Here is a 17,355-nt window from a genome sequence, read left to right as displayed (position 1 = left end):
GAATGCCATGGGCAAGCCGCGGACAATGGAGAAGTCCATTGACCTCGGGCTGGATTCTCTGGTCGCCAGGCGGACGCGGCCAGAGAATCTCGCCTCGATCTCAGAACGGAGAATCCAGTCCCTGATTTTGGAGGTCATTTTTTTGACTGGCATGAAATATTGTGGGAACTTTATTCGTGTTGAGTGCAATTTCCACTTAAAATTTCAATCGTTTGCACTGAGTTTGGTTGAATTGTGGTGAGGATTGAAGTCCCCCCCCCAATTATCAAGCCCCTTGTCTCCAAGTCCGGGATCCGGCCCAACATGCGCCGCATGAATCCCGTATCGTCCCAATTCGGGGCATATACATTTACCAAGACCACCCGCACCCCCTGTAGCTTACCACTCACCATCACATACCTACCTCTATTGTCTGCCACGATGCTCAACGCCTCAAACGACACCCGTTTCCCCACCAAAATCGCCACCCCCCGATTTTTTGCATCCAACCTCGAATGGAACACCTGCCCTATCCAACCCTTTCTCAGCCTAACCTGATCTGCCACCCGCAGATACGTTTCCTGGAACATAACCACATCTGCCTTCAGCCCCTTCAGGTGCACGAACACACGGGCCTGTCTGACCGGCACGTTCAGGCCTCTTACATTCCAGGTTATCAGCCGGATCAGGGGGCTGCTTGCCCCCCACCCCCCCCGCACCACCCACCCCACCGCGCCACCACCCCCCCCCCTCCCCCCCCCACGCCGATTAGCCATAATCCTTTCTAGGCCAGCCACGTGCCCGCGCCCCCCGCACTTTCCGTTCCCTCCTGCGGCAGACCCCCGCCCCAACCTCCTCTACAGACTCCAGCTCCCCCTTGGCCATTCCAGCAGCAACCCGGTTCCCCACCCTCACACTCCGCCCCCCCCCGGCCGGCTAGGTCTCCCCCGAACAGCATTGCTCCCCCGATTGCACTCCCGTGAGTCAGCCAACTCCTGCTGAACCCGGCCACTCCCATCGCTCCATCGACCCCCAGTGTGCGAGTCTCCCCTACCCCCTCCTGTCTGTCAACGGGCTCTGCCCGCCCCCGACCCCACCCCCTTCCACTCTCAGCGCGGGAAAAAGCCAGAGCTTTCCAGCTCCGGCCCCGCCCTTTCTACCCTAACGTGGGGAAAAGCCCGCGCTTTCCATCCACCCGACCCCGCCTCCACTGGCGCAGCTCCCTTTCCAGGCCCAGTCCCAAGTCTCCCGGCTCGGGTCTCCCCCCCCACCCCCCTCCCAAACCCCCCCCCTCGCGAGGCCCCATCTCCATTTCCAGCCACCGACACCCACAGGCTTTTACCTGCCCTCCCCATGAACCCACCTGACAGACAGAGCAGAAACATTGCCCAACCAACCGCACAATCCCCCAAAACACGACACAACAGTCACAACCATCCCCCTCAGCATCCCCTCGTCCCCAGCCCTCAATCCGAGTCCAGCTTTTCGGCCTGAATAAAGGTCCACGCCTCCTCCAGCGTCTCGAAGTAATGGTGACGGTCCCTGTAGGTGACCCACAGTCGCGCCGGCTACAACATGCCGAACTTCACCCCTCTCTGATGCGGCACCGCCTTAGCCCGATTGTACCCGGCCCTCTTCTTAGCCACCTCCACGCTCCAGTCCTGATAAATCTGGACCTCTGCATTCTCCCACCTGCTGCTCTGCTCTTTCTTGGCCCACCTTAAGACACATTCACTGTCCACAAAACGGTGGAACCGCACCAGCACCGCCCACGGCGGCTCGCTGGGCTTGGGCCTCCTCGCCAGCACTCTATGGGCCCCCTCCAGCTCCAGGGGACCCTGGAAGGCCCATCAGCGTGTTCAACATGGTGACCACGTAGGTTCTGACATCCGATCCTTCCAGCCCCTGCGGGAGACCCAGAATCCGCACATTCTTTCTTCTCGACGGGTTCTCCATGTCCTCGAACTTCGCCTGCCATTTCTTATGGAGCACCTCGTGCGCCTCCACCTTCACCGCCAGGCCCAAGATCGCGTCCTCATTCTCCAAGACCTTTTGCCGGACCTCCCAGATCGCAGCCCCTTGGGCCGTCTGAGTCTCAAGCAGCTTGTCAATTGACGCCTTCATTGGCTCCAGCAGCTCTGCCTTCAGCTCCGTGAAGCAGCGCTGGAGAAACTCCTGCTGCTCCTGTGACCACTGCACCCACGCTGCCTGCTCTCCACCCGCCACCATCTTGGTCTTCCTCCCTCGCACCTTTCTCTGCTCCAATTCCACTTTTTTCACCGCTCCACTCTTGGTCCAATCCATACAGTGCCGGGGGAATATTGCTGTCTCCTTCCCACACTGGGAATCGTCGAAAAAGTACCGTTGGGGGCCCTAAAAAGAGCCCAAAAATCTGTTTCTAGCGGGAGCTGCCGAACGTGCGACTTAGCTCCGCATAGCCGCAACCGGAAGTCCATGTCACATGCAGGTTATTACACACACAAAGGACGAAGTTGCTAATGTCTGAGCCTGAGGACAATGCATATCCTTCCGTCTGACCCATCGACCCAAGGTCTTCTTGGCACAGCATAACATTCAGCCACAGAGGGACCTGGTAGGGGGGATGGGACAGACAACTTCAAGCTCCTCACCCTGCACACTCCCAATGCCTGCCACAGCTTCAGCTTACAAAAAGGGGGAGGGATTTACGTCCCCCCCTCCCCCAAAATGCTCAGGGAGCTGTCACCCCCAAATTTGCACCATATTAATATAGTTTAAGCATAACATAAATAAAACAGAGCTTTGTGCAGAATGCCACAAGACCAGCATTCGCACCCGAACGGCCAGTCAACTCAGCATAAATGGAGTCAGTCACACGCATGTCAACTCAACAGAGTCTCTCAGCTCAGAACCTGTAACCATACAGCAACCGTCAGCCCCCAGGTAGAACATCACTGTCGTATAGGCCGCTTTCCCAGCGGTCGTGGAACAGTGTCTTGAAACCAATGCCGCACTTACAACCCAGACGGCAGTCCCGGGGTCTGCGGCAAACTCACGAAAGGACTCCCTGGTGGACCCACTGCCGCAGTAATCCAGCAGCACAATAGGATGGCAGAGATGAGCTAAAACATTGCACGGCCTCCGACGATGCCACATCCGGTACAGCCGGATACATTGGACCCAGGAACAATTGAAGCATACGTGTTCTACAAGCAGCATCAGAAACCTTCCGTCTCAACACATGGTCTGGAAAAGGCATCATAGCAACAAAATCACTCCATACCCCAGTCCACAAAAAAATTTCAGGGAGGTGGCTGACAGCTCCAATCCCCCTCGTCGCCAATATAGTAGCGACCAGGGGAATCCGGCGAGTTCACGGAGACATTTATTCAGTTTTACAGTGACACATGCATAGGGCCCGGTCACACTAAACCAGGTCCTTACTTCTTTCTGTCGGCTAATACAGAGGACAACTGATTACACAAATGCTGGTTAATCGCCGGTCCAATCAGGACAAGGGAACACTCATCCCCTGCTGGATGAGCTTCTGGCATGTCAAATGCAGGTTATTATACGGGTGTTAACAGCTGAAGTTTTGAGTCAAATTCAGTATTGCCGTTATCTTTTCTTCACACCTGGCTGAACTAACCTTAGCCACAAGTAATGGTAGCTGAGTTCTCACTTCACTTGTTCACAGACACTTGTAATGAATGTAAGAAATTGTTATCTATGTTGTATTATATATGTATCTGGTACAGTAATGTTTTTAAACGCCTGAGCTATGATGTGTTATATCTGCTGCAGCATATATTTTTTACATACCTTGGTTTAAAAAACAGGCAGACTTTGTGGCTGCAAAAGATGTAATTACAATGCCGTAAACGTGAGAGCATCATTTTTTTCAAGCCATGTTTAAACGGTGAAGCCAAGACTTTTGCTATGATTTCTGGGGAGTAGATAATTAAAGACATTGGGCGGGATTTTCCGTCGGTGGGATCTTCCGCTTCGCTGGCAGCACACTCACACCCGCGGATTTACCGACGTAGGTGGCCATAATGGGAAACCCCATTGGCTGGCTGTCGGGACGGAAGATCCTGCTGCTGCTGCTGGTGGGCACACCGCGCCAGAAAACAGGTCTGGTGGGATGGAGAATCCCGCCCATTGTATTTAAATTTAAGTAAGTGGATCATACGATTTACGTTGGTTGATGATGTAATTAATGGGAAGAGCCAGGACTGTAGCATGCAGTTTTGAGTTTCTGGATCTCGTCTCTCTATCTCCCTGTCTCTCTCTCTCTCTGTGCCTCTGATCCCCTGGGAGACCCCCATGAGTGCCGTTCTGTCTCGCCCCATTTGTGGAGACTGGGGGGGAGAGGGAGAGAGAGTGGGGGGCATCCGATCTCTAGCTACACTGCAGAGTTCCGGCAAGCGGAGCTCCTTAGCACACAAAATGGGGCTGCGTGGGGTCTGGGCCGCGCATTCCATGCTGAGGCCCCTCATCAAACGTGAGTGGCGTTTTATAGCCCTGTGTTGCGAGCATCGGGAAACACGTAGCTAAACGCGTGCTCTCTGCCCCTTTGATCCCATTTAGTAAAATCGCACCCCGAATCTCTTCAGAACTGAGAGTCTAGGAGAATCTGAGGAAAGGGTTAAGGAAAATCCCAAGGCTTTTTACACGTACATAAAAAGCAAGAGGGTAGCCAGGGAAAGGGTTGGCCCACTGAAGGATAGGCAAGGGAATCTATGTGTGGAGCCAGAGGAAATGGGTGAGGTACTAAATGAATACTTTGCATCAGTATTCACCAAAGAGAAGGAATTGGTAGATGTTGAGTCTGGAGAAGGGGGTGTAGATAGCCTGGGTCACATTGTGATCCAAAAAGACGAGGTGTTGGGTGTCTTAAAAAATATTAAGGTAGATAAGTCCCCAGGGCCTGATGGGATCTACCCCAGAATACTGAAGGAGGCTGGAGAGGAAATTGCTGAGGCCTTGACAGAAATCTTTGGATCCTCGCTGTCTTCAGGGGATGTCCCGGAGGACTGGAGAATAGCCAATTTTGTTCCTCTGTTTAAGAAGGGTAGCAAGGATAATCCCGGGAACTACAGGCCAGTGAGCCTTACTTCAGTGGTAGGGAAATTACTGGAGAGAATTCTTAGAGACAGGATCTACTCCCATTTGGAAGCAAATGGACATATTAGTGAGAGGCAGCACGGTTTTGTGAAGGGGAGGTCATGTCTCACTAACTTGATAGAGTTTTTCGAGGAGGTCACAAAGATGATTGATGCAGGTAGGGCAGTAGATGTTGTCTATATGGACTTCAGTAAAGCCTTTGACAAGGTCCCTCATGGCAGATTAGTACAAAAGGTGAAGTCACACGGGATCAGGGGTGAACTGGCAAGGTGGATACAGAACTGGCTAGGCCATAGAAGGCAGAGGGTAGCAATGGAGGGATGCTTTTCTAATTGGAGGGCTGTGACCAGTGGTGTTCCACAGGGATCAGTGCTGGGACCTTTGCTCTTTGTAGTATATATAAATGATTTGGAGGAAAATGTAACTGGTCTGATTAGTAAGTTTGCAGACGACACAAAGGTTGGTGGAATTGCGGATAGCGATGAGGGCTGTCTGAGGATACAGAAGGATTTAGATTGTCTGGAGACTTGGGCGGAGAGATGGCAGATGGAGTTTAATCCGGACAAATGTGAGGTAATGCATTTTGGAAGGTCTAATGCAGGTAGGGAATATACAGTGAATGGTAGAACCCTCAAGAGTATTGAAAGTCAAAGAGATCTAGGAGTACAGGTCCACAGGTCATTGAAAGGGGCAACACAGGTGGAGAAGGTAGTCAAGAAGGCATACGGCATGCTTGCCTTCATTGGCCGAGGCATTGAGTATAAGAATTGGCAAGTCATGTTGCAGCTGTATAGAACCTTAGTTAGGCCACACTTGGAGTATAGTGTTCAATTCTGGTCGCCACACTACCAGAAGGATGTGGAGGCTTTAGAGAGGGTGCAGAAGAGATTTACCAGAATGTTGCCTGGTATGGAGGGCATAAGCTATGAGGAGCGATTGAATAAACTCGGTTTGTTCTCACTGGAACGAAGGAGGTTGAGGGGCGACCTGATAGAGGTATACAAAATTATGAGGGGCATAGTCAGAGTGGATAGTCAGAGGCTTTTCCCCAGGGTAGAGGGGTCAATTACTAGGGGGCATAGGTTTAAGGTGAGAGGGGCAAGGTTTAGAGTAGATGTACGAGGCAAGTTTTTTACGCAGAGGGTAGTGGGTACCTGGAACTCGCTACCGGAGGAGGTAGTGGAAGCAGGGACGATAGGGACATTTAAGGGGCATCTTGACAAATATATGAATAGGATGGGAATAGAAGGATACGGACCCAGGAAGTGTAGAAGATTGTAGTTTAGTCGGGCAGTATGGTCGGCACAGGCTTGGAGGGCCGAAGGGCCTGTTCCTGTGCTGTACATTTCTTTGTTCTTTGTTCTTTGTTGAAATAAAATCACTACTTTTACAAAATATGTTAAAAGGCATTATACGATTGTCTGGAGAGAGAGAGAGACAAAGGCCACTACCTTTTGAAATGAGATCTAAAAATTATCTCGATACTCTGGATCAATCTGAGTGATACTGGTGCGAGAAAGTGCACCGCTTCACTTGTTAATTACCATTGATAAATATGGAAATTGCTGAACTATCAAGGCATGGCATTGCCTGGAGCATGACCGACTTTGTTTCATTTTTAGTTTATCCATTAAGGTTCCTTGAGAGTGTTTTTCCCCACACAAATGGAGAGGTGTGACATCTTTATGTCCCATTAGATGTTCGTCTAAATGGTTTGGGTTTTCCTAATGGCTTTATGACACCATTAAGGCATGCCTTGCGTACATATAAATCTCCTTGGTGTAATTAACTTACAGATTTTGAGAGTTGATTATCTGGTCACTGCTATTTGAACTTACTTCAATATGCAGCCATTTCTCAGCATTCAGTTCTCCCATTTTGGTGTGGGCAATTTTCAAGCAAACTCAATTTTGAGCAGCTTTCAGAACAATTCCTGGTTTTATAAATTTTCAGGGCATTCTTTCTGCAATGTCTTAGGACTCAATAGACAGATATGCATGAGAACTCTGACTGCAGTTTCTAAAGCCATATCATTTAAAGGTTTGTCTGGTCACTTAAAGTTGGTATCTACAAAATGTGACATGGTTCACGTTCAAGGCCTTTGTTTTTGCTTCAAGAGCCCTGTTCAGATCACTTTCTCTCAGCCATGGATGTTTGGAGAATGAGTAGAGCAGGACAACTTGCTGGAAGGGGAAGAATGAAGAGGCGGAGAAGGGGGTCTACGGAATAGGCCACATCCACCCAGGGTCTCACGTATTAATTGACTACCTTAGCCTAAGTCAGGAACTGTGTTTGCAATGTCGCCATTTCATTGTACAGTAATTACTGAAATCATCATAGAATTTACAGTGCAGAAGGAGGCCATTCGGCCCATCGAGTTTGCACCGGCTCTTGGAAAGAGCACCCTACCCAAAGTTAACACCTCCACCCTATCCCCATAACCCAGTAACCCCACCCAACACGAAGAGCAATTTTGGACACTAAGGGCAATTGATCATGGCCAATCCACCTAATCTGCACATCTTTTGGACTGTGGGAGGAAACCGGAGCACCCGGAGGAAACCCACGCACACACGGGGAGGATGTGCAGACGCCACACAGACAGTGACCCAAGCCGGAATCGAACCTGGGACCCTGGAGCTGTGAAGCGATTGTGCTATCCACAATGCTACCGTGCTGCCCCTCTTGCAGCCAAATCTGCCACATCTTGCAGCCAGACCTGTAGCCCCAGAGCGGGGTGGGAACAACATTTCCTGTGGTTGTGTAGGTAACTACGCCATGAACGACATGTTCAGTTCCTTCCAAGCTGCGGTATGGGGCATCTCAAACCCCAAAGTGGGCTCCAAGCTCTTTGCAAACAGATGTGCAAGGTTGGTGACAGACTCCGCCATGCTCCCTCACAATAGCTACAGATGTTATGGCAGGCCAATGAAATTCTGGTAACCACATTTTTCCTGAACAGTTTGGCGTATTGGAAAGTCCATAAGATATAATTGCCCATGTGGAGGACCCTCCCTTGAAAAGACAGTCCAAATGCAAGGCCTCTTGCAGTATTTAAAGCTCCTATTGTTGGGTTATCAACCAAAGTTCATTCTTCATCTCTAGAAATATTTCATCTTGTGTATCTGTGTGCTTTGGGAATGGGTATTTTTGCTGTATTTACTTTTTGGATGTTGTATGAAGAACATTTTTGATTTTAATATTGCTACAAAATAGGCTGCTAAGCCTATTCTTAATGTTTAACACACTCCTTGTTGTAGCCAACTGAAGTGAGGAAAAAGGGAAAAATTATTACCCATTGCACAACCGTAACAATTTGGGAGGGAAACAAAGAAGCACATGCTGAACCGTAGAACCTGTGGAATGCAGGGGATGTTACTGAGATTTGAAGTATTAAGAATGAGGATATCACCATCTTCAATGCAACTCCCTTCTGGCTGTGGCCTCAGGTATGACTGTTCAAATGATGGTGAACACCATCTCCTTCGGGAGGAGGATTTGCAATATCTATTCCCTTGTGCTGATTCCTGTGGTTGTGCTCCATCCTGTCCTGCAAGGAAGAGGGAAGAGTGTACGCGGTGTGATGCAATCTGTTTGGCAAATGTGACACACTTGATTGAATTGCTGAGAGAATGTGAAAACTGTGACTTGTAATGTATGTAGTGTAAAATGTGTGAAGGTGGGTGATGCTGGATATGTGCCATGGTTGATAGAGATTATTGGTAGGTGAGTGTTTGGTGCCCTGTAAATTCTGCAGCATGTGAAAGTAGTACCTCAGTTGTAAGAATATGACATTTGAAGATGCATTCACTTAGCCACTCTTGTCAAGTCAATAAACCTCCTTTGTGCTCCGCATCCAGGTCCTCAAAATTGTTTGTATTGGCAGTGATGGCTCTCTGATCCCAATGTCTTCACAAAGCTTGTCTGGAGGACTTCCTCACCCCCTGTGGGTAGAGGGCTTCTCATCTCCTGCCCATCTACCCCAAGGCCTCTATTGCTATAGAACATAGAAAGATACAGCACAGAACAGGCCCTTCGGCCCACGATGTTGCGCCGAACCTTTGTCCCAGATTAATCATAGATTATCATTGAATTTACAGTGCAGAAGGAGGCCATTCGGCCAATTGAGTCTGCACCGGCTCTTGGAAAGAGCACCCTACCCAAAGTCAACACCTCCACCCAACACTAAGGGCAATTTTGGACACTAAGGTCAATTTATCATGGCCAATCCACCTAACCTGCACATCTTTGGACTGTGGGAGGAAACCGGAGCACCCGGAGGAAACCCACGCAGACACGGGGAGGATGTGCAGACTCCGCACAGACAGTGACCCAAGCCGGAATCGAACCTGGGACCCTGGAGCTGTGAAGCAATCGTGCTATCCACAATGCTACCGTGCTGCCCTTAAGAACTAATAAATCTACACTCTCTCATTTTACCGTAATCCATGTACCTATCCAATAGCTGCTTGAAGGTCCCTAATGTTTCCGACTCAACTACTTCCACAAGCAGTGCATTCCATGCCCCCACTACTCTCTGGGTAAAGAACCTACCTCTGACATCCCCCCTATATCTTCCACCGTTCACCTTAAATTTATGTCCCCTTGTAATGGTTTGTTCCACCCGGGGAAAAAGTCTCTGACTGTCTACTCTATCTAATCCCCTGATCATCTTATAAACCTCTATCAAGTCGCCCCTCATCCTTCTCCGTTCTAATGAGAAAAGGCCTAGCACCCTCAACCTTTCCTCATAAGACCTACTCTCCATTCCAGGCAACATCATGGGAAATCTCCTTTGCACCTTTTCCAAAGCTTCCACATCCTTCCTAAAATGAGGCTACCAGAACTGGACACAGTACTCCAAATGTGGCCGTACCAAAGTTTTGTACAGCTGCATCATCACCTCACGGCTCTTAAATTCAATCCCTCTGTTAATGAACGCTAGCACACCATAGGCCTTCTTCACAGCTCTATCCACTTGAGTGGCAACTTTCAAAGATGTATGAACATAGACCCCAAGATCTCTCTGCTCCTCCACATTGCCAAGAACACGACCGTTAACCCTGTATTCCGCATTCATATTTGTCCTTCCAAAATGGTCAACCTTTCACTTTTCAGGGTTAAACACCATCTGCCACTTCTCAGCCCAGCTCTGCATCCTATCTAGGTCTCTTTGCAGCTGACAACAGCCCTCCTCACTATCCACAACTCCACCAATCTTCGTATCGTCTGCAAATTTACTGACCCACCCTTCAACTCCGTCTTCCAAGTCATTAATGAAAATCACAAACAGCAGAGGACCCAGAACTGATCCCTGCGGTACGCCACTGGTAACTGAGAGCCAGGCTGAATATTTGCCATCCACCACCACTCTCTGACTTCTATTGGTTAGCCAGTTCGTTATCGAACTGGCCAAATCTCCCACTATCCCATGCCTCCTAACTTTCTGCAGAAGCCTACCATGGGGAACCTTATCAAATGCCTTACTAAAATCCATGTGCACTACATCCACTGCTTTACCTTCATCCACATGCTTGGTCACCTCCTCAAAGAATTCAATAAGACTTGTAAGGCAAGACCTACCCCTCACAAATCCGTGCTGACTATCCCTAATCAAGCAGTGTCTTTCCAGATGCTCAGAAATCCTATCCTTCAGTACCCTTTCCATGACTTTGCCGACCACCGAAGTAAGACTAACTGGCCTATAATTCCCCGGGTTATCCCTATTACCTTTTTTGAACAGGGGCACGACATTCGCCACTCTCCAATCCACTGGTACCACCCCTGTTGACAGTGAGGACGAAAAGATCATTGCCAACGGCTCTGCAATTTCATCTCTTGCTTCCCATAGAATCCTTGGATATATCCCGTCAGGCCCGGGGGACTTGTCTATCCTCAAGTTTTTCAACATCCCCAACACATTTTCCTTCCTAACACGTATTTCCTCGAGCTTACCAGTCTGTTTTACACTGTCCTCTCCAACAATATGGCACCTCTCATTTGTAAATACAGAAGAAAAGTACTCGTTCAAGACCTCTCCTATCTCTTCAGACTCAATACACAATCTCCCGCTACTGTCCTTGATCGGACCTACCCTCGCTCTAGTCATTCTCATATTTCTCACATATGTGTAACAGGCCTTGGGGTTTTCCTTGATCCTACCTGCCAAAGATTGTTCATGCCCCCTCTTAGCTCTCCTAATCCCTTTCTTCAGTTCCCTCCTGGCTATCTTGTATCCCTCCAACGCCCTGTCTGAACCTTGTTTCCTCAGCCTTACATAAGTCTCCTTTTTCCTCTTAACAAGACATTCAACCTCTCTTGTCAACCATGGTTCCCTCACTCGACCATCTCTTCCCTGCCTGACAGGGACATACATATCAAGGACACGTAGTACCTGTTCCTTGAACAAGTTCCACATTCCACTTGTGTCCTTCCCTGACAGCCTATGTTCCCAACTTATGCACTTCAATTCTTGTCTGACAACATCGTATTTACCCTTCCCCCAATTGTAAACCTTGCCCTGTTGCACGCACCTATCCCTCTCCATTACTAAAGTGAAAGTCACAGAATTGTGGTCACTATCTCCAAAATGCTCCCCCACTAACAAATCTATCACTTGCCCTGGTTCATTACCAAGTACTAAATCCAATATTGCCCCTCCTCTGGTCGGACAATCTACATACTGTGTTAGAAAAGCTTCCTGGACACACTGCACAAACACCACCTCATCCAAACTATTTGATCTAAAGAGTTTCCACTCAATGTTTGGGAAGTTAAAGTCACCCATGACTACTACCCTGTGACTTATGCACCTTTCCAAAATCTGTTTCCCAATCTGTTCCTCCACATCTCTGCTACTATTGGGGGGGCTATAGAAAACTCCTAACAAGGTGACTACTCCTTTCCTATTTCTGACTTCAACTCATACTTCCTCAGTAGGCTGATACTCCTCGAACTGCCTTTCTGCAGCTGTTATACTATCTCAAATTAACAATGCCACCCCCGCACCTCTTTTACCACCCTCCCTAATCTTATTGAAACATCTATAACCAGGGACCCCCAACAACCATTTCTGCCCCTCTTCTATCCAGGTTTCCGTGATGGCCACCACATCATAGTCCCAAGTACCGATCCATGCCTTAAGTTCACCCACCTTATTCCTGATGCTTCTTGCGTTGAAGTATACACACTTCAACCCATCTCCGTGCCTGCAAATACTCTCCTTTGTCAGTGTTCCCTTCCCCACTGCCTCATTATATGCTTTGGCATCCTGAATATCGGCTACCTTAGTTGCTGGACTACAAATCCGGTTCCCATTCCCCTGCCAAATTAGTTTAAACCCTCCCGAAGAGTACTAGCAAACCTCCCTCCCAGGATATTGGTGCCCCTCTGGTTCAGATGCAACCCGTCCTGCTTGTACAGGTCCCACCTTCCCCAGAATGCGCTCCAATTATCCAAATACCTGAAGCCCTCCCTTCTACACCATTCCTGCAGCCACGTGTTCAGCTGCACTCTTGCCCTATTCCTAGCCTCGCTATCGCGTGGCACCGGCAACAAACCAGAGATGACAACTCTGTCTGTCCTGGCTTTTAACTTCCAGCCTACTCCCTAAACTCATTTATTACCTCCACACCCCTTTTCCTACCTACGTCGTTGGTACCAATGTGCACCACGACTTCTGGCTGCTCCCCCTTAAGGATCCTGAAGACATGATCCGAGACATCTCTGGCCCTGGCACCCGGGAGGCAACATACCTTCCGGGAGTCTCGCTCGCGACCACAGAATCTCCTATCTATTCCCCTAACCATTGAATCTCCTACAACTATTGCTGTTCTATTCTCCCCCCCTTCCCTTCTGAGCCCCAGAGCCAGACTCAGTGCCAGAGACCTTCCCCTGGTAGGTCATCCCCCCCGAACAGCATCCAAAACGGTATACTTGTTTTGAAGGGGAACGGCCACGAGGGATCCCTGCACTGTCTGCCTGTTTGTTTTTTTTCCCCTGACTGTAACCCAGCTATTCTTGTCCTGTACCTTGGGTGTGGTTACCTCCCTGTAACTCTTCTCTATCACCCCCTCTGCCTCCCGGATGATCCGAAGTTCATCCAGCTTCAGCCCAGTTCCCTAACACGGTCTTTGAGGAGCTGGAGTTGGGTGCACTTCCCGCAGGTATAGTCAGCGGGGACACCGGTGGTATCCCTCACCACCCACATCCTACAGGAGGAGCATGCAACTGGCCTAGCCTCCATCCCCTCTTACCTGACAGAATATAGCTGCCCTGTGGACCAACTGGATCTCCGCCCTCCGACTCTGCTCCCAGTCAGCTGCACTCTCTGTAAACTCCTGGCTCTCTTCTCACTCTTTGCGGAAATGTAGGAAACAAAATGAAAAGAGCACCTTACTCCCTCCTCACCTAACTCCCTCAGTCACCAAACTCTCACAATAGCACTCAAATGCACCAAATTCGGCACTCCCTCAGTCACCAAACTCTCACTATAGCACTCAAATGCACCAAATTCAGCACTCCCTCAGTCACCAAACTCTCACTATAGCACTCAAATGCACCAAATTCAGCACTCAGTGCAAACAAAGTCTGCACTGTAGGGGATCACTTTTATACTGCGAATCTAGCCTCTGACAACTGGCCTAATCCAATCAACTAATTAACAAGCTCCAGCTGCAAGTGCCTACAAGTAGAAGCTTTGTTTAAAGCTGATTGAAAATTCACCTTCTTCTCAACCAAACAGCAACTTTTAAGTTAATTAACTAAATAAAAGAAAGACTCGACTTCAGATGAAAATGAATCCTTATACTCCCTCAGTCACCAAACTCTCACTATAGCACTCAAATGCACCAAATTCAGCACTCAGAGAATTTTGCCACTTGGTCTGTCCTTTTGCATCGTATTCACTTTTCATACACCAGTCTCCCCAAGCCACCTTCAGTAACTGCTGCAGCAGGAATGCTCCTTAACTCTTAAATGACAGTAGCTTCACATGAATATAGCCCCCCCCCCACTGTGCTGAGGCAGCAGCAACAACCCATTTAGCGCCGTGCTATAGGTTTTGTACATTTAAATGAGCAGGCAGCATAAACCTTGAAATAGTTGGAGGACCTGTAATAAATGGCCAACAATGTGATTGCCCCCTTCCTGTTCCCAAGCTCTACCCAGATTGCCTCATTGAAGAAAAACAATGAGTCAAAACAGTTTAAAGTCTTGATTGACCTTTGTGTGTCCTAAAGTGGAAAAAGGAATCATCAACTTATGAAATAGGGCTGGTCCTGCTAACCCTCTGGTTAATAATGATGGCAGAACGTGGATGATTGTGGTTAAATATTAAACTCTCAGCAAAGGGAGATTTCTCATTTCTTTTACTTTGTAGCAGCCTGTTGGAAATTTCCACCATGCTGCTATTTCTCTGAAGTACAAACATAAAATGAACAGTGGGCAAAATCTGTTAGGTTCTGTTAGAGGAGATGTGTGAGGCAGGTTTTTTACGCAGAAGGTGGTGAGTGTCTGGAATGCATTGCCAGGGGAAGTTGTGGAAGCAGATACATTAATGCCGTTCAAAAGGCATTTTGACAAATACATGGATAGGATGGGTATAGAGGAATGCAGCACAAGGAAGTGCTGAGGGTTTTGACCATGGTTGGTATCATGACCAATACAGGCTTGGTGGGCTGAAGGGCCTGTTCCTGTGCTGTATTGTTCGTTGTTGTTATTTGGTGTTAATGTGTGTGGTACTTCTAGCAAAGCCCGCACCAAATGCCAGTTGTGCTGGCGACCAGAAGCACGCAGAGGAGGCAGATCATGGTGTCAGTCATTGTCTAATGCTGAATTGACATCTGACCTGTCACTTTGGTTACTGCTTTCAGCTGCACTGTCCTTCCCCTCACCATCCAAATTGCAGAAGAATTGCGTATGATTATCCACTTGCTTTTGCAGCATTAGTGAGTACTCTGTATTATTGATGGAATTCTGAAAAACCTGTTTATGTCTGAAGGGAACAATGCTGGATTCTTGGAGGGCATTGTGTGTTTTTGAAAGGCCTCTGAGCAGACTGGTTGCTCACTGTTTTGGCAGTTGTAGTTGCGCTCATTGTTGGTCTGCAGTATCAGAGGAAAATGGAGCAGGTTCAGCAACAAAGACGAGCTGCTCGCAGAGGGAAGAGCAGGAGATCTCACCCATTATCTAACCTCCGGGAGCACTTTTCCTACCTGCAACGCAGCTAGGAGTGTGTTCAGCGGCTGCATTTCATCAAGTACGTGGTCACTGAACTGTGCCGACCCTTACCACTGGATTTGCAGCCACAGCAGAGCAGGCAGTTGAGAGGTTAATAATTATCTATATCTTGCAAAGTGTTCTTGTGGTTGCCTTGCGGACTTCCTCATCTTTTACTTCAGAATGGCTGTTCTTGTATCATTGCTGACAAAAACAGCATCAACTGCAATTCGCAGATGAAGAGTTTCAGACTTCTTTTGATTTGATTAATTATTGTCACATGTATTAGTATACAGTGAAAAGTATTGTTTCTTGCATGCTGTACAAACAATGCATACCGTACATCGGGAAGGAAGGAGAGGCTACAGAATATAATGTTACAGTTATAGCAAGGTGTAGAGAAAAGATCAACTTAATACGAGGTAGGTCCATTCAAAAGTCTGATGGCAGTCGGGGAGAAGCTGTTCTTGAGTCGGTTGGTACGTGACCTCAAACTTTGGTATCTTTTTCCTGACGGAAGAAGGTGGAAGAGAGTATGTCCAGGGTGCGCGGAGTCCTTAATTATGCTGGCTGCCTTTCCGAGGCAGCAGGAATTATAGACAGAGTCAATGGATGGGAGGCAGGTTTGCGTGATGGATTGAGCTACATGCACGGCCTTCTGTAGTTTCCTGCGGTCTTGGGCACAGCATGCTCCATAACAAGCTGTGAGATAACCAGAAAGAATGCTTTCTATGGTGTATCTGCAGAAGTTGGTGAGAGTCGTAGCTGACATGCCAAATTTCTTTAGTTTTCTGAGGAAATAGAGTCGTTGGTGGGCTTTCTTAACTATAGTGTCGGCATGGGGGGACCAGGACAGGCTTTTGGTGATCTGTACACCTAAAACCTTGAAGCTCTCGACCCTTTCTACTTCGTTCCCATTGATGTAGACAGGGGCATGTACTCCACTACGCTTCCTGAAGTCGATGACAATCTCCTTCGTTTTGTTGACATTGAGGGAGAGATTATTGTCGCGCACCAGTTCACCAGATTCTCTATCTCATTCCTGTACTCTGTCTCGTCATTGGTTGAAATCCGACCCACAACGGTGCCATCAGCAAATTTAAAAACCGAGTTGGAGGGGAATTTGGCCACACAGTCATAGGTGTATAAGGAGTATAGTAAGGGGCTGAGGACACAGGGAGGAGGTGTTGTTGCTTACCTTTACTGATTGTGGCCTGTGGGTTAGAAAGTTCAGGATCCAGTCACAGAGGGAGGAGCCGAGGCCAAGGCCACGGAGTTTGGAGATGAGTTTTGTAGGAATGATGGTGTTGAAGGCTGAGCTGTAGTCGATAAATAGGAGTCTGACATAGGTGTCTTTGTTACCTAGGTGTTCCAGGGTAGAGTGAAGGTCCATGGAGATGGTGTCTGCTGTGGACCTGTTGCAGCGCTAGCCGAACTGTAGTGGATCAAGGCAATCCGGGAGGCTGGAGTTGATTTGTGCCATGACTAACCTTTCGAAGCACTTCATGATGATGGATGTCAGAGCCACTGGATGATAGTCATTAAGGCATGCTGCTTGACTTTGTTTTGGTACAGGGATGGTGGTCATCTTCTTGAAGCAGATAGGGACCTCAGATTGTTGTAAAGAGAGGTTGAAGATGTCTGCGGATACCCCCGTCAGCTGATCCACGCAAGACCTGAGTGCTCGTCCGGGTACCCCATCCGGGCCAGTGGCTTTCCGTGGGTTGACCTTCGAGAAGGCTGCTCTGACATCTGCAGTGGTGATCTCAGATACAAGTTCATCCGCGACTTCTGGGGTGGAGGGCTCGCTCTCACTGACCTCTTGCTCAAAGCAGGCATAGAATGCGTTGAGCTCATCAGGGAGGGGTGCGCACTACAACACCCTGGGCAGGATTCAACACTCCTTCACTAAGGTTTTTGAAGGAAGTGAATGGTCCCCAACCTACTCAGTTCTCTGACAAGGGCAGCACGGTAGCACACTGGTTAGCACAGTTGCTTCATAGCACCAGGGTCACTGGTTCGATTCCCTACTTGGGTCATTGTCTGTGCGGA

At 48.6% G+C, this 17,355-nt stretch overlaps 1 protein-coding gene across 5 annotated transcripts in view; it reads left to right on the top strand.

The window, feature by feature from the left end:
• kynu (kynureninase) overlaps window positions 1-17,355 on the top strand; it is a 288,595-nt gene that overhangs the window by 16,223 nt on the left and 255,017 nt on the right. The window contains exon 1 of one of the 5 annotated variants that reach the window (XM_072471690.1): window positions 15,581-15,725. The exons of the other annotated variants lie outside the window; for them this stretch is intronic. The gene's annotated coding sequence lies outside the window, so the exon portion shown is untranslated. Of the gene's footprint in view, window positions 1-15,580; window positions 15,726-17,355 lie in introns of those variants that run through there. 5 annotated transcript variants of the gene reach the window in all.

Source organism: Scyliorhinus torazame, chromosome 2 (genome assembly GCF_047496885.1).
Source record: "Scyliorhinus torazame isolate Kashiwa2021f chromosome 2, sScyTor2.1, whole genome shotgun sequence".
NCBI lineage: Eukaryota > Metazoa > Chordata > Chondrichthyes > Carcharhiniformes > Scyliorhinidae > Scyliorhinus > Scyliorhinus torazame.
This window is presented reverse-complemented; position numbering and strand designations above follow the sequence as displayed.